An 18,394-nucleotide genomic window follows, 5' to 3' on the forward strand; every position below is an offset into this window, starting at 1 on the left:
TTGCTCCGTTGCGCAGTCATGTCCGACTCTGTGACCCCACGGACTGCAGCACTTCAGGCTTCCCTGTCCTTCACCATCTCCCAGGAAGACCATAGCCTTATAGCATGGTGAAGTCGCTCAGTTGTGTCCGACTCTTTGTGACCCTGTGGACTGTAGCCTACCAAGTTCCTCCGTCCATGGGTTTTTCCAGGCAAGAGTACTGGAGTGGGTTGCTGTTTCCTTCTCCAGGGGATCTTCCTGACCAAGGGAATGAACCAGGGTCTCCTGCATTGGAGGCAGACACTTTAGCCTCTGAGCCACCAGGGAAGCCAAGCAAATGCCCTCCAAATCGATCCATGTTGCTGCAAATGGCAAAATTTTGTTCTTTCTTTTTTATGATTGAGAAGCGTTTGTTATGTATATATATCACACCACAGCTTTTTTTTATCCATTCATCTGTTGATGAAGACTTAGGTTGCTTCCATATGTTGACAATTGTAAATAATGCTGCTATGAACACTGAACTGCATATATCTTTTCAAATTAGTGTTTTTGGTTGTTTGGTTATTGTTGTTTTCTTTCCTATATATACCCAGGAGTGGAATTGCTAGGTCATATGGCAGTTCTATTTTTGTTTTCATTCTGATTAGCAGCAATTTTATTTTTCCATTAATTCTACTTTATCCTTTATAATTTTAATTTTTAAATTATAGTTGATTTACAATGTTTCAGGTATACAGCAAACTAATTATGTGTGTGTGTGTATATATATATATATACTTTTTCAGATTCTTTTTCATTATAGGTTCTTACAAGATATTGAATATATTCCCTGTGCTATATAGCAGGTCCTTGTTTATCTGTTATATATATAGTAGTGTGTATCTTTTAATCCCAAATTCCTAATTTATCCCCCCATACACACACTTTCCCTTTTGGTAACCATCAGTTTATTTCCTATGTCTGTGAGTTTATTTTTGTTTTGTAAATAAGTTTATTTGTATCATTTTTTTCAGATTCCACATATAGGTGACATCACAATGCTTTATGTTCTAAAATATATTCAAGAAGTATAGGAAAGTCTGAGAAATTTCAAAAATCTTTCTGATCTGAAAGTGATCTGTTTATATTGAAGCTGGACAGAGAAAGAAATAGCCTTATTTTTTCCCTGCTATTGAAACAAGAAATAGTCAGACTTTGTAGATGATCCTAGAACTTGGGTTATTATTTTTTTTCTTTCCTTTGTACTCTGAGATTTTAATTCATATTGATGGAAGACAATGCCAGAAGATGACCAAAGCCATAATAAGCTGGAACATTTGGAAAGAGTCAGAGAGGTATTTGCATGACTATCCCTTGTTAAAATCTACCTTCCAATCTCATAGGGGGAAAAAGTCCTCAGGAGAGCCCCTGCACTCTGTCGTTTGGCTAACCAAGAGTACCTTCAAAGGACTTTAAGGCAGTACCATGAAATCTCTAATTTTGGTTTTTAGTGGAATCAGGAGCCACAAGGTCAATAACAAGTGGAAAAAAATAATTTTTTTAAGTTTCCAATGTCAGTCAACATTTCAGTTATCCGACATTCAGTGTAAGGACACTTAACCATAAGTGTCAGTTTTGGCAGAGATAAAACACAAATTCACCCCACCCAGATTCACATACTAGGCACTGGGGTTGACCAGATGGCCTCTCCTGTCCCCTTCATGAATGATGTACACTGAGAGTTGTGGAGAAGAGAGGAGGAATTATTAAATCAGTCTCTTCCACCCCTAAACACTAGAGAACAACTGCAAGAGGAGCTGATCATTAGTGAACACCAAGACAACCAGACATATTACAAATGCCACTCCCAGTAAGGTAAATGTTATCCTCCTTTGAACAAACAAGGAGACCATGTCTAAGAGAATTTAAGCAACTTGCCCAGGATCAGAGGACCATGTAGCAGGGACATCTGAACAGCAAAATTCAGTTCAGTTGAAAACCATGACCTCCTACAGGCATTCTCAGCCTATTAAGCCCTGAGCCAAAGGCTGCCGGCCAGCAGGAAGGCAAAGATGACTCCTGTGTGATAAATCTTTGACAAACCAAGCAAGAAAAAGTGGGAACACTCCAGTGTTTCGATTCCAAAACCAGGCTCATTCTCCTACTTAAGCAACCTGAGAATGGGCCAGAGGACCTCGAAGCATCACGGATGTTCTTAGAACCCCAGTCTGGGGCTCAAAAAGGAAGGCCTGTTTTTCTGATCATGTTCATATTCTGGGTGTGCCCACACAGGAATATATAGCTACATCGTGTCTGCAATGCCCTACTAAAATCACACATAGTCCTGTAAAGTTGAAATGCCCACACAAGTTTTAGAGAGAGCCTGGAACATGTGTCCATTATTTTTCTGACAACTACTCCCTTCTGGATGATGCTAATGGGATGTAATGAGAAAACTCATTTAAAAAGTCTCTGTTCCCCACTGACTGAAGTTCATATTTTCAATCTTTGTAATTAGTCAGTCAACAGATGTATTACCAAAGCGACTTACCAAATTATAAATGATGATCTGTCAAAGTCCAGAGCTATGAGAGAAAAGAAAAAACAACAACATATCAAGCTAACCAAAAGCAACAAAAAAGATGCAACTAACTCTTGAGAAACCTGACAGGTTAAATTTTATTCAAATTTATTTAGATGGAATGGTCTTGAGATGTGGTTAGCTTTGATGATCTACTATTGCCAGGAGCAAGAAAATTTGTATGAATGTCTGAAAAACAATTGTACTTGCTAGGTTTTCATCAGGATTAAATGGTGAGTCCTAAACATTTTAGTCAATAGCTTAATATGGATCAACTAATCTAGAATACAGTTTATAGTAAATCAAATTGACATGCCTCACAGTGTCCACTTTCTCAAAATTAAACATCATACCAGAATTGCAGTATAATTGACTATAGTGGACAGCCCCTCATTCTCAACTTTCTCCCAAGCTAAACTCTCTCAATCATGCTTAAGTCATTCTTCATTCAATTAGAACTTGTTTGGAGTCAGGCTTCATGAATGTCACTGAAAATGCAGAAATAATCAAGGCACAGTACTTTCCTCCAAGAGGCACAAAGTCTACTTTGTGGCACAAAGTTGATGGTCAAGTAAACCAAAAATGGCAAGATAATCCGATGGCATAAGTCCAGAGAATTCTGTGAATGTCAGGCTCAGAACCATTTCACCCAGTTCAGGGAAGGTTTTCAAGAAAAAAATTATACAAGTGAAATTATTTGCAAAACACAGACTCACAAACTTAAAAAATACACTATAGTTACCAAAGGGGAAATGGGGGGGCAGGCAGATAAATCAGGACACTGGATTAACATATACCCAGTACTATATATAAAATAAATAATCAACCAACAAGGACCTATTGTGTAGCCCAGGGAACTCTGCTCAATATTCTATAATAACCTACATGGAAAAAGAATCTGAAAAAGGATGGATATATGTATACACACACACACACACACACATATACATATAACTGAGTCAATTTGCTGTACACCTGAAACTACAACATTGTAAATTAACTCTACTCCAATATAAAATAAATAATTAAATTAAAAAATAACTCATAAGTGTGAGCAATAGCGTAACTGCCTACTTATTTAGCCAGTAGAAAATCAAAGGCATTCTGGTTATCTAATAATAATTGGGCTAAAGAATGTAGGGATGTTTATTGTGCTACAGTGCAATCTTTTTTGGCTATTTGACCAAGGATGGCAGATAGATTTCTGATCATCTTTTTGTTTACATACGCTCCTGCATTAGGAACCAAGATTCCCCAAGATTTTGCTACCTTTATCTTGGTATCTTGCTAACATAGATTGCTTGACTCTGTAAATAAGAGGGAAGGGAGGTACATATACTTCTGGATGTATAGACAATGGGGTAACATAATGTTCTAATAAATATAAACCTTCTACTTGTCAGCTACTAAAAAATAAAAAGAAAAAAGAAGAAAGTGTGAAGCTTCATCTACATCTTGCAGAATAAGTAAAAGTTTACCAGATAGAGAAGAAGGAAGAGGATTCCAGGCAAAGGGAACAACCTGTGGAAAGGCTCAGAGGAAGGGGAAAACATCGTATGTTGGAATAAGGCCTGTGCAGAGTCTCCTAGCACAGAAAACAAACAAATAGCATCAGCAAGAAAACAAACCTATATTGCACTCAGAGGTTTTGGAATTCTTCTTACCACAGCATAACCTAGACATTCCTGGCTGAAACAACAGCCACGTGTCCTTGGGCATGGATTTCTGAGCCTCAATTTCCTCATCTGTGGGAAAAAAAAAAAATGGGAACAATGATATCACTCTGGAACATAATAATAAAAATAAGCTAATAGATTTGAACTTACTTTGAAAACTGACAACTGTTTTCCTTTGTTTAGTAGACTTAAGATATAATTACTGATTTCTTTTTAGAAAGCAAATAACAAGCAAAAAATTTCTACACAATGTTACTCTTTTCTGTCACTGAAAAGAAAACTTTATCTTCCATTTCAACTAGTCTTCTACATAGACAGCAAGGTCTTTAGGTAAAACTCTGTAGGCCTCAAGTGACAATTCCAGTGAGATCCGCTCTATCCCTCACTGACACAATATAAACAGACCTCCAGCAGGCCTGAGCCCCCTCTGATGAGCCTTTCTGAAGTGTGCACATCCATATCTTAGTAGACGTATCACTGTCAGCTTTAGCTACAACAAAATTCCCACTGATATGTGAGTCTCACTCCCATCAACTGCCTCATTCTACCACACTTTGAGTTCATTTCTTTATTCAATTAGCAATCATAAAAATATACTGAGCACCTTCTCTATGCACAGAACGTTGCTCCAGTTAGGGCAACTATGTTTTCTGAAACACAAATCAGGTCGGACGTTCAAACAACCAAAAACGCATAGAAAGAACAGAGGGCTTCCAAGTGAGCCCACTATGGACAGAAGTCCAGTGTACTATCTATTGTATGAGCACACCGTGGATAATTTGCCTATACAACATTTAAAGGGTATTCATTCATTGATACATTCAACAAATACTTACCGACTCCCTACTCAGTACTGGGAATGCTAATGATAAATAATAACAGACACCACTTCTGCCTATGAGTTCCTTGCCATTTGAAATGGGAGACAGAAATTAGTGAAGCGGTCATGGATACAACAAGTAAACCGACAAATGTGATATAATTGCTATGCTATCAAGGTATTTAATTTAGTCAGGGAAGCCAAGGAAGCTCTCCTCGGGAAATAATGCTTCAGCTGAGATCTGAAGGTAACTAAGTAGACAGGAGATAATTCCATTCAGAAGGAATGCACGTGTAAAGGCACTGTGGCCGAGTAAGCAGAGGAGACTGAAAGGAAGCAGGAATAGAGAACGCCAGAAGGAAAATACATGAAGTAGGCTGGATGCAAAGAAGGTTAAGGAAGGAATGTTCAGTACTTATGTGCTTATACCAAGAGCAATAAGAGGCCACTGAAAGGATACACAGAGGTATAAGACATGACATCAATTTGATCTTGAGTGGCATATTTGTCAGGAGGACTATGTATGTCCAGCATTAGCAATAAATTAAGGGAAATACCATAAGGTAAATTCTCCAAAGTCAGAGATCTTTGTTCACTGAGGTACCCCAAATACCTAGAATAGTACCTGGTTCGTGGGAGGAACTCAGTAAATACTTGCTGAGTGAATAATGAGACAAGTCTTTCAGAGGATGGAAGAAGAAGCATCAGTTCCAGAGATCAGACAGGATGTTAAGAGGCAGCATGTAAGCTATATCTTGAAGACTAGGTAGGATCAGGCTAGTAGAGAGGATGAGCTTGGGCATTCTAGGAAGATATTTCAGGGAAAGAGGCCTGTCTGAACCAAGGCAAGGAGGCCACTAGGGCATGGACACTATGAACCGTTCACCTTGGCTGGAGTACAGGGTGCATGAGCGAATGTCATGCAAGGTAAACTGCAAAGGGAGACTAAGGTTAAATGCTACAGGGCCACCCTGAATGCCAAAGTTATTTCCCAAGCTGATCCATATATCTTCTCTTGGCACTAGGAGCTCGCACTTACAGAAACATTTTGTGCTGCAGCAGGAGGAAACAGGCGCCAGGAAATACAACTCTTGAAAAGTAAGAACTCTACACCAATGTGATGATAGATTTTTTTGTTTGTTTTTATTTGGGAATTCCAGCATATGAGCCAGCCCTCCTCAGCACACCCTCCAGGGAGCCACTGGGACCGTCTTCCCTCTATCTGACATGTGAATCTCACCACCCCAGCCTTCACTGGTCCTACCCTTGGGGAGGTAGAAAAGAGGATGTGGAACTGAACAAATGTAATCTGGAATTCCAGGCACTGTCCAGAAGAAGCATGCGCGGCAGCTCAGTCATGCAGAGCTTCTAAAGAAGTGCTTTTCCCATGGAGACTCCAAACCCTGTTTACTTGCCACTATTAATCTATGTTGAATCACACGTGGAGAACTCAGAACTGTTGGAATGAATTACCGATCACAAGAGTTATGAGTGTTAGTTGGAGGGAGGAATGAAATTCAAGATATGCTATTTCACTCTGTGTGTGGGTGTATCTCATTCCTTTCTTAATTTCTAGATATTAGGTTAGGTTCACTAAAAAAGTAAGTCTGGAAGTCAGGAGCGTCAGATGGTAATCCTGAGTTGCCACAAACGAGATTAAGATTTAGTTACTTAACCTTTCTGGATTTTCTCATCTATTAAAAACAAAATAGGAGGGTTGTGAGAGGGGCAGAGGTGGAGTCAGGGGTTGAGGAAGTGAATAATAGGAGGCATGCTGTGGCTGGACCATGCCACAGTCTTTCACTGTGAAAGAAGCATTTAGGTGAGGGATGGTCCAGGGTAGCAGAAAGCGGGTGGTGTATGGAATCAGAATTGGTTCTGAATCCCAATCCCTTGCTTACTGGCCATGCGTCCTCCCAAGCAAGGCTCAACTGAGCACTCACTCTTTGCCTATTCCAAATGCTTTATGGTGTTAACTCAATTAATCCTTATAACTAACCCCATGAGGAGAATCATCCCATTTTTATAAGTGAGGAAACTGAGGCACAGAGATGACAACTTGCTCAAGAGCAATAGAATTGACAGTCTTTACCACTCCACTCTTCTGCACTAAAAGTAAGATGGTAACTTTCTGAACCTCTTTTAAGATGTTGTGTTTCCATAATGTACAGGAATACTAGTAATACCAATAATAGCCACCTTAAATACTATATAAGGGTGAGTTGGAAAACATTTTAGGTAAATCACAGGCTGACGTCTAAAGGACTTTCCAGCTCCAATTCAACAACAGTAATAATTGTATCTATTTAGCATCTAATGTACTCCAATACTCCAATAGGCACGTTTACCCCTACTTTTCAGAGAAGGACATTGAGGCAGCTAGTAAGCACTGGTCCTAGTACCATGCTGGCGCATCTGAACTCAAGTCTGCCTGGTCCTGCAGGCCCTACTCTTAGGATTCAGTGATGTGACTCACAGGCCCAAGAATCTCGGCACAAAGAGGCCTGAGCCCACGCAGATGAACTGGGCCAATGTGTTTCTAGAACTCTTTGACCTTCAAGTCACTCTGGAGTGAGAAAATGAGAAAGGCAAGGAGTGTGTCCAGGTCACTCAGTCGTGAAAGACAAATGTTCTTGGGAATATTCGGAAGATGCTCTGCCTGCCTTCTATAGGCACAGAGGATAGGCCTCTCCAGGGACTATTCCTATTTACATTCACATGGTCACCAGCCAGTTGGGAAATCAAGCTGAATGCCTGGTAGACTAGAATATGATCCATTGCCCAGACCATGTAAGCAGCGGCTCTCAGGCCTCCATATGTTTTAGATGGCCCAGGAAGATGACCAAGTACCAAGTGGGTGCTCAGGGTCAGACACCAAAGGCCTACTCAGGTGCATGTCCTGAGAAAACCTGGGATATACGGCTGTGGGCCTGGTGCAGAGGCCCAACCAGTTCTCACCACAACCCTGTCAAAGAGGCCAACTTGGTGCAGTGTAAAGACAAGCAAGTCTTTGAAGCCAGACAGACTGAGGTATTCTAAATCTTATCACGCTGTTTACCTGCTTTATGTCCTTGAACAAGTGATGAGCCAATCAGAATCTCAGTTTCCTCCTCTGTAAAATGAAGACAGAGCAACCGTGCTTCAAAAGGTTGCTATGAGGACTTTCTGAGGGAATATGAAAAAGAGTATGTCAAGGCTGTATATTGTCACCCTGCTTATTTAACATATGCAGAGTCCATCAAATGAAATGCTGGGCTGGAGGAAGCACAAGCTGGAATCAAGATTGCCGGGAGAAATAACAATAACCTCAGATATGCAGATGACACCACCTTTAAGGCAGAAAGGAAAGAAGAACTAAAGAGCCTCTTGATGAAAGTGAAAGAGGAGAATGAAAAAGTTGGCTTAAAGCTCAACTTTCAGAAAACTTAGATCATGGCATCCGGTCCCATCACTTCATGGCAAATAGATGGGGAAACAGTGGAAACAGTCGCTGACTTTGTTTTTTGGAGCTCTAAAATCACTGCAGATGATGATTGCAGCCATGAAATTAAAAGACGCTTACTCCTTGGAAGGAAAGTTATGACCAACCTAGACAGCATGTTAATAAACACAGACATTACTTTGTCAACAAAGGTCTGTCTAGTCAAGGCTATGGTTTTTCCAGTAGTCCTGTATGGATGTGAGAGTTGGACTATAAAGAAAGCTGAGCACCGAAGAATAGATTCTTTTGAACTGTGGTGTTGGAGAAGACTCTTGAGAGCCCCTTGGACTGCAAGGAGATCTAACCAGTCCATCCTAAAGGAGATCAGTCCTGGGTGTTCTTTGGAAGGACTGATGTTAAAGCTGAAACTCCATTACTTTGGCCACCTCATGCGAAGAGCTGACTCATTTGAAAAGACCCTGATGCTGGGAAAGATTGAAGGCAGGAGAAGAAGGGGTCAACAGAGGATGAGATGGTTGGATGGCATCACCAACTCAATGAACACGAGTTTGGGTAAACTCTGGGAGTTGGTGATGGACAGGGAGGCCTGGCATGTTGTGGTTCATGGGGTCGCAAAGAGTTGGACACGACTGAGCGACTGAACTGACTGACTGATATGTAAAGTTCCCAACACATAGCAGGTGTTCAAAAACGCTCATCTCCTCTTCCCTGCTGAGGAAGAAGAGCTCTTCTTTCATACCCGGTCCCCATCAGAAAATGAGAGAGTACCCAGAGAGATTGGAGAGGGAATACGGCTTCCTCTGAGTCAACATCAATCACTTATTACTCATTCATTTATTCATTCAGTAAAAATTTACTGAGCATGTACCATGTGTTGAGCACTATACTGAATGCTTGAGAGGATCAGACATGGAGCCTTGCTATCACCTCCTCCTCCACCACCCCACACACTCTCTCCTGCTCCCTGCAAGAACACCTGAGACAAAGAAGAGGGTTAGAAAGAACCATCTCCCTCTCAGAGGCAGGTCGTCAAGGAGCAGAGCCAATAGCCCAGTGAACCCACTGTGTGGCTGCAGTCAAGAAGGGCAATAGTGTCCAGGCGCTGAGAAATTGCTCTGTATGGAGAAAGGGATGGCACAAATGCTACTCCTTTAACCACCGCCTGCAGTCCCAGCCCTGCATGCACATAGGAGGTACTTTTCAGGAAGACAGAGTAGATTCCAGGGCAAAGCAGACTGGGGAATTGTGAATGGAAGGCCTTTGGGGGTCTAAAGTAAAGAAATTTACAACTCTGTCTGTGATTCTTTACCTGGGGAGAGGTTCCCAGTAGGAACCAAGAGCATACTCAAAAAGCCCCTGGAGACTGATCCCTGAATTTTCTATCAAGTCAATTAAAAAGGTATCAAAGGAGTTGGGAATAATGGGGTGTCAGACTTATCGAAGCGGGTAGATATTTTTCTTATATTTCTTATATGTAACCCAAATTCAGTTCTATCCACAATTAATGTTGTGATCCACATTTCACGTTCATAGAGTCAGGATGCTTCTGGGTGGGATGGGATGGGATGAGTTGGAAAGGAGAGGTGAAGCAGAACACTCCCTATCTGTAGAGGTGTGCTTGCTGGATGCCATGTGGTGGGCCATGGGAGGCTGGACTGGACAACCATCAAGGCTTCTCCAAGCCCTGAGGTTCCTTGCCATTGGTTCCATGTGATAAACTTCTCCTCCATGTGATAAACTTCTCCTCCCAATTTCCCTGAATGCTTTGGGTCTCCCTGACGTTATTCTTCTACTTTCACTGCAAGCCAATCCAAAAACACACAGGGTCTGGGATCAGAACTGTTGGGAGGGTTCCCATAGCACACTGCTCAGCAGCTGATGCGTCCCTTGGACTGCCAGAGAGGTCTGGAGAGGGGAAGCCAGCTTCAGCTTCACAGAGGGGCTCACCATCTGGGCCTTCCCACAGGAGGCCACCTGAGGGAAGAGGGCTGCCAGCTAATGGCCCAAGGGGACTTCTTTCTCCTCTCCTCGAGGAGAAGTCCAGGCTTGAGAGTAGAAATGACTTCAACTTGCATATTCCTTACAGCTCTCACTCAGCAGCTGACAGTTCTGAGTCCTGAGGAATGGGAGAACTCTACACAGCTTCTATGGGTCATAGAAAGGGCTTATCCCTGGTTTCACCCAGAAAACAGCACACAGGAAATAGCACCAGAGGCAATCTCTAAAGTTTCTCATTAGGGTGCCTTGGGATAAAGACAGGGGCTAATCCTTTAAGCTGAATAAAAGTGGAAAAAGTTTAACTTCTTCTTCCAGATCTCTTACCCTGAAGCCAGTGCAGACACTGGCAGGGAGCTCTGAAAGAGGCTTCATCTCATCTCTTGAATCCTAGGTAAAAATTTCGTGCTGGGTGGTCAGGTTGGTTTCAGCATGTGATCACGACATTCAGAGGCAATAATGTTGAGTAACAAGCATGAGCATGAAATGAGGAATCTGACAAATGTTAAAAAGAAAAAAAATTCCAGAATTATAATGCGTTAGAACTGTTCTTCTCTGCCGTGTTTACTCAAGTATTTGATCTTTCCCTCCTCCCAATCTTCTAAATTTTGAGAAGAAAATACTTTGAACTTTATTTTCATCCCATATCCTCTCACTGAGATTCGAAAGCTATAGGCAGTATTACCTAACATGGGAGGGTTTAGGAAGAACATCCAAAAACGTACAAACAGTGAGCCATCAAATGCTGCTGAGGAAGTGGCAGAAATCCTGACCGTACCACCACCATTATTATAATAACCACTTGATTTTTAGTTTAAAGAGCAGCATTAATTTTCTTTCTTGTGCATTTCTGTAAAGCAGCTTATTTGCCTATTAAAGAATTCAAACCATCAAGACAGAGAAACCTGGTAATTAGTCACCTTTATTATTAAAGGAGTAATTATACAATAACCACTTGACTTGGGTGAGGCAGCAAATGGAGCAGAAGGTCTACTGAGTGGAGCCTTAGGAGAAGGGGGAACCAAGTTTCAGCTGTCCACACACCCACAGTGTTGACCAGGGCAGGTCACCAGTCTCCGTAAGCCTCAGGTTCCTTGCCTCCACACAGAATGGCAGCTTCTTCTTGACCTAAGGGTACTATGAGAACCACTTTGGAACCCTGTGTGTAAAATGCCTTGGTCAACTGTACACCTTCTCCAATTCGGGGCATGACAGCCATAAACAACAGGGTGGCCTCTGGTGTATCGTAAGTAAAGAAGGAACTAGCCTTTGTTTTCATTTGTATTTTACATTGCAGTACAGTTGATTTACAATGCTGTGTTAGTTTCAGGCGTACAGCAAAGTGACTGCTATCCACGCTATATTCATTACTTTTCAGATTCTTTTTCCATATAGGTTATCACAGAGTACTGCGTAGAGTTCCCTGTGCTGCATGGTAGACCCTTGTTGATAATCTATTTTATATATAGTAGAATGTATATGTTAATCCTAAAGTCCAAATTCATCCCTTCCCTCCACCTTTCCCCTTTGATAATCATATGTTTGTTTTCAAAGTCTGTGAGTCCATTTCTGTTTCGTAAATAATTTCATCTGTATCGTTGTTTCAGATCCCACATATAAGTGACGTATCTGTCTCTGTCTGACTCACTTCCCTTAGTATGATAATCTAGGTCCATCCATGCTGCTGCAAGAAGCAGTGTTTCATTTTTTATGGCTGAGTGATACTCCACTGTGTATATGTACCACATCTTCCTTATGCATTCCTCTGTCAATGGACAGTTAGGGCGTTTCCACTATTGTGAATAGTGCTGCAATGAATCTTTCCGTGGTTTTCTTCAATATGACAGCTAGTCATAGATTAAAACTTAAAATTGTCATTTTGAGTAATAAAGGAATGTGGAGAGTGGTGATGATGACGCTAAACTTAGAAAATCGGGCCTGAATGCTGCTGAGGATGTTTAAAATAAATGTATTCCTTCATTCACTGGGCACTTCTTTTATGAGGCACTGGGGAAACTGAGGCACGAGCCCTCAGTGTGAAGGGGGCCCAAGCCCAGAGTCTTGTGAAGGGATTAGCACAACAGGGCAGGTGTTTGTAACAACACGGACTGAGGTATGCATTAGCCCAGAGGAGGACACCTGACCCAGAGTGGGTGGAGGGGAGCAAATTTCCTCTTAAATACATCTGATGACTGAAGTCTCAGGGTGCACCTGCAGAAGCAGACTGAACCTCCTTTAGTTTTCTCCAGAGTGCCCAAGTCTGTCTTTCCTTTTCCACCCTCATGTCAGTAGCCTTTGGGGTCTGTCTGGCATAACCTTGCCTTTGCACCTGTCTCTGAGGAGCACCTGTCATCCCCAGCTGCTTGCCGCATTGGTAGTCTTCAACAAGGCTCTCCACCTTTAGGCACAGGAACAAAGGCCGTGGACGGGGTAGCTGCTGCTGCTAACCTGAGGCTTGAGCTCACGGTGCCCTATTCCCCGGGGAGATTACTCACCCCCGACCTCCCAGGGGCAGCACCTACAAGTGTCTGAGAGGCAGAACGCTTCCGCTATTGTTGGAGAGCTGCTCCTCCCCGCTGCTCCCTGCGCATTTGAGCAGGGAGGATTAGGGTGTGTCTCAAGTTGGCCTGGGGAAAACCCTGTTTCCCCAAATACAGCACGCAATTATAACAGAGGGCACAATCCTGTGAGCAAATAATGCTGGGACTGGAGAAAAAGAAGCTAATGATTTATGTCATTTCGCTCTACCCCTGACTTTCACAAAGCACCATTACTCAGACCCAGGACAAAGGTCTGAGTGAACCAGGGCCCTTCTCACACACGAACCATGACACAGTGAGTGGTTTGGGCCTTCTGCACAGAGTTCCCTACCTCTGCTTCTGTGCTTCGAGGAAGCTCCTACCCACCTCACAAGACCCCACTCAAACATCACCTCCGACCTGTAGTCTGTGCCAGCAGAGAGGATGGAGTTACAGTACCAAGTTCTGAACTGCCAAAGACCGGGTGCAGTGGAGCTGGGCATATCTGATACTACAACAAGCCGGGGTTCTTATAGAAGACAACGGAAGGGATATCAAGTAGGCAATAAACAGTGCCTGCTCCCCAAAACTGCATTTTATACTTTCCACCCACCATCTTCCCCTTTTGGTGATCAAAAGATATTTTAACACATGAAAAGTTTGAGAATTTTATGTATTTTGTCCAACCTTAACTTTCCATACTCAAAGAGTCAAAAGATGGACGCTTCCTTCGTTTTCTATCAAAAATCTGCAGACCATACAATGAGAAACACTCACATGGTACATTTGAGCCTAATAACATTCCTATGAGGTAAGTGTTATTATTCACATTTTATAAATGATTGAGGCATCAAATGATCAAGTGAGTTACAAATGTTTACCCAGTCAGGAAGGGCAAACTTGAGGTTAGAATCCAAGGCTTCTGACTACAAATCTAGCTCTTTCTCCACTAAAACCAGATACTTGATAGAGAAACAAAGAAACTAACAGAAAAAAAGACAAGTGGATTATGCTAAAATTTTAAACAGAATTAACTACCGAAAAGAGAGAAAGAGAAGGAAGAGGTCCTGTTCTCTTAAAGATAAGTCTGAAGTCCACAGATATAGAGCAAAGACAAGTGTGGCCCCACTCCCACTAAGATCAAACAGGGTACTAATTAAAGTAAGGGGTTTAGGGAAGGGCATAGGTCTTCCCATGATTTCTTTTTTCCTTCATTTGTTCAATCACCAGTGCGTTCATGCAAGAAACTTTGGTTCAGTATCCACTCTGGTCAGCCCTTGCTGGATATGCAGAGGGAAGAGCCTCTGGCCTCCAGAAGCTTCTAGTCTCCACAAGCATCCTGACTTCCAGCCACATGAATCTGCTAACTATTGCCCTGAACACTCAGGTCATTGTTTAGACTTCCAAGCTTTACACAGGCCACACCCTCCTCCTGAGGACTGTCTTTCCCATCTTCTCTTCCTGAAAAAGTCTTGCTCAGCTTTCCAAGTCCAGCCACAGGGCCCATTGCAGGTGCAGCTCAGGCTGTGGAACCCCTCTGAGCTCCTTCCCATGCTGCCCAGGCCTCTGCCTCAGATCTGTGCCCTGGGGTACACGTAGAGGAGTTCTCATTCAGAGCCTGCAGTCCTTGCAAAAGTGAACTAAGGAAGTCTCCACAGCTAAAGAGGCCACCCTCTGCCAAGCCAATTTGATTTACCTTCCAACTCAAAGCAGGGGAAGTAGAACACAACCAGGTAATGATGGAGAAAGATGTAAACTAATCCATGGTAAGAAATCCTCATGGAAGAGAAGTTAATGAAGAGAAGGAAGAGGGTCTGTATGCTTTTGTAACTCAACAGCAACTCAGACAGTATTCTACACCCTTGATTCTGTCAATAAACTATAATTATTATAGCTCCATTTGTCAGAGTTAGGAGTTAATATTCTGACACTCTGATCTCTGAGCAAGTGCTCATATCTGGAGGACATGTGCCAGTCTAGAAAAGTAACCTTAAATAACTTGTCAGAACTTGTATAGCCCTGCCTGCATAGCCAACACTGCCCCTAGGTGGTAACAGCCCTCTGGTTACTGGAGAGGAGGTTTTATCATGGCACAGGGATCACTGTGGCTCCAAGATATCCAGTTCCATCTGCTTTTCTTTCATGTTCACCAAGGTACTTCAAGGATTAATTTCCTCTCCTTGCTAGGCTTGCAATACAACTTAATGAAGAGAAGCATGGCCTATGGTAGCAAACTCTACAGTATTCAAAACCCAACACAACCATTTTCTTAGTTAGGCAACTAACATAATCTCTTTGAGGCTCAGTTCCCTTGTCTCTGAAATTATAACAAAGAGATACACACCAACATTATAAGATGTTTGTGGGAAGAGATGATATAATGCACAGATGGTGCACAAGGTTTGCACTTAGCCCTCAGTACACTGGTAGTTATTATTAGTGACAAGTTCTTACTGTTACTTCTTTGATACGATATCTGGAAGGTATCTTTCTATCTTAAAAATTCAAGCACTGATATTTAGTTTCTACACCACTACTGTAAGAAGTAAGAATACACTGAGTCCAAAAGGTAACTTGCTAATGTCTAGGGACACTGATATGATGATATTCTTGTACCTCAAAGCCTTGGGTCAGTCCCTAAAGACATTACTGCCCTGGCAGCAGCTTTCTCTCCCCTCTGAAATCCTCACACCCACTCTAGTGCACCTGCAGTTTCTATGCTGCTTTCCTGCTTCCATGAACTGCAAATGCCCTGCTCTGTGAACACTTCCCCTACCAAAATATCAGCTCCTGGAGGCCAAGGCATATGTCCTTCCTCTCTCTGTAGCTCAGGATCTGGCCTAGAACAAATCTTATCATGTACATACTGGACAAATGATTTTAGCAGGGAGAAAGAGGGCATTATTGATTGAGTCCATGAGTGACCGCAATGCAAGAAGACCTTAGTTCTCTTTGTATCTATTTTCCCCCAATTCTAATCATTTTAAAACATTCATCATTCCCAGTGTCCTAGTCTGCTTTCTTTCCACTCCCTTTTCCAACGTTCACTCCCTTCTCTGCTTCCTATCCTGAAAACTCAAAACTGAGTGACTGCTATATATGGCTTGTTGACAGCATTCATCAGTCCAGAACTCATGAAGTATCCCTTCCAAGAGTTCAATAAAAGTCAAGCCAAACCTGGACTGTCCATGAAGCACCTTAGGCTTACAAATAAAGAAGAAAGGAACATGGAATTTGGCTTCCCAGGAAGCTCAGTGGTAAAGAATCCATCTGACAATGCAGGAGACACAGGTTTGATTCCTGGGTCAGGAAGATCCCCTGGAGAAGGAAATAGCAACCCACTTCAGTATTCTTGCCTGAGAAATCCATTGGACAGATGAGCCTGGTGGGCTACAGTCCATGGGGTCACAAAAGAGTTGGACATGACTTAACGACTAAACAACAAGATGGGATTAAGTCATAAAACAGATACAAAATCCAATCAGAGAAAGGAGTGGGCCAGCCAGGTAGCTGCCCAGAACACCAACGGTATTAGTCAGAATGCCAAATAGATTCCCCAAATCCCAAGGATACGACACTTCTTGGCTTCTTGGTATTGACACGTCTAATGCAGGTCAGCAAAGTATTCAGCTCCATCTAGTCATTCAGGGACCTAGTCTGGCAGTGGAGCAAGCGATCCGATCGGGTTGTCATACCGCCAGCTTAAAAAATGGCTTCATACATGATATTATACATGTTTCACTGCTATTCTCCCAAATCTCCCCACCCTCTCCCTCTCCAGAGGGAGGGTATGGGGAGGGAGGAGGGAGGAGGGTTCAAGATGGGGAACACAGGTATACCTGTGGCGGATTCATTTTGATATTTGGCAAAACTAATACAATACTGTAAAGTTTAAAAATAAAATAAAATTTAAAAAAAATCAGTAAAAGCAGAAAAAAAAAAAAAAATGGCTTCAGGCTTTAGCAAGGGATGGAATAGAGCAAGGGACTCGCCTTTGCTTTTAAACTGGTTGGCCGGAAATGACATGTATCACTTCCACTCAGTGCTCATTAGCCAGAATTAGGCAATAACCTATCTTATTTCAGATATCTTAAAATGTGAAATCTTCCTTAGGATACAACAGAAGTATCCATTTCAAAATTTTAAACATGGTGAAAGTGAAGTCGCTCAGTCATGTCCAACTCTTTGTGACCCCATCAACTATAGCCCACCAGGCTCCTCCATCCATGGAATTTTCCAAGCAAGAGTACTGGAGTGGGTTGCCATTTCCTTCTCCAGGGGATCTTCCTGACCCAGGGATCAAACCCAGGGCTCCCGCATTGTAGGCAGATGCTTTTACCATCTGAGCCACCAGGGAAGCCCTAAACATCATGGGACCATATCAAAAACCGCCAGCAGTTACCTCAGGCTTCCACTTACACAACTGGTAAAACTGAACTTAATTCTACTGCCACTGAAACAGAAAGCACCTTCAGTTGGAAAGTTTATATTTCCTGCTCACTGGGGTCACCCTATCTCTGCTGATTAGTTTTATGACAGAGGTTGCTCAATGCAATAGATGCCAGGCCACCAAGTCAGAGACCAGCCAACTGTTTGTTCCTGGAAGCCAGAGGAAAATCTGAAACCAAATCATACCTGGGGTCATGCCATTTACTGGCAGCAAATGATTTTGTGTAATATTTAAATGTTAATCCCTTTCATAGGCTTCCCAAGAAGTTGTCTGGTTCAGTAAATCATACAAAAAAGCTGAAGGGAGAATGAGAAATAGAAAAGTGGAAAAATTTTGCCAAAAGGCAAACCAAACCAAGAAAAGCAATTTTAAAACTCTTTCTGAATGAGACTGTGCAACTATATTCTTGGAAGCTACCCCAATCCTCTTGTGTGTGAGTGACTTATACTATCCAGTTATTAGTGATGGAAAAACTGTGAGCTGGACAGCTATGCCAGATACATGAAAATGTTGTATTAGCATCAATGCATGTAGTGGATTCCCCATTTTCAATCTAAACATGAAAGGAACTTAATTTAATAGAAAACCAATTTCTCTCTCACTAAAATAAACGGTGAGAATATATATTTTAAACATTGATACAAGCAAATACCATAGTAGCTGCCTGAGGCACCCATGTCTCCAGGCCTTGGCAACAATATAGCTCAGTCAGAATCAGAGCCAACTCTATTTTTCTACTGATAAAAGGAAGCATCCTTTTTTCTGTTTTTTTGGCAATGACCCATAGTATGTGGGATCTTAGTTCCATGACCAGGTATCAGATTCACACCTCCTGCATTGAAAGTGCAGGGTCTTAACCTCTGGACCACCAGGGAGGTCCCAAAGAGGCATCTTGATGTAGACAAAGACACTGAACCTGGGCATAATAGTACATAAGCAATGGCATGCAA

At 42.2% G+C, this 18,394-nt stretch overlaps 1 long non-coding RNA gene across 13 annotated transcripts in view; it reads right to left on the minus strand.

The window, feature by feature from the left end:
* The window catches only part of LOC147367752 (uncharacterized), a 604,096-nt gene that overhangs the window by 319,881 nt on the left and 265,821 nt on the right, over positions 1–18,394 (minus strand). For 7 of the 13 annotated variants that reach the window (XR_015132067.1, XR_015132069.1, XR_015132074.1 and 4 more), the window contains exons 2-3: positions 4,207–4,287; positions 2,513–2,546 (exon numbers count right to left, since the gene is read on the minus strand). This is a non-coding gene — a long non-coding RNA (uncharacterized LOC147367752). Of the gene's footprint in view, positions 1–2,512; positions 2,547–4,170; positions 4,288–8,096; positions 8,204–18,394 lie in introns of all 13 variants that reach the window. The other 6 variants (XR_015132070.1, XR_015132065.1, XR_015132075.1 and 3 more) reach the window with 5 other exon arrangements.

This window comes from Bos grunniens, chromosome 8 (genome assembly GCF_055505025.1).
Source record: "Bos grunniens cultivar Pamir isolate PY7600 chromosome 8, Bosgru_T2T1.0, whole genome shotgun sequence".
Taxonomy (NCBI): domain Eukaryota; kingdom Metazoa; phylum Chordata; class Mammalia; order Artiodactyla; family Bovidae; genus Bos; species Bos grunniens.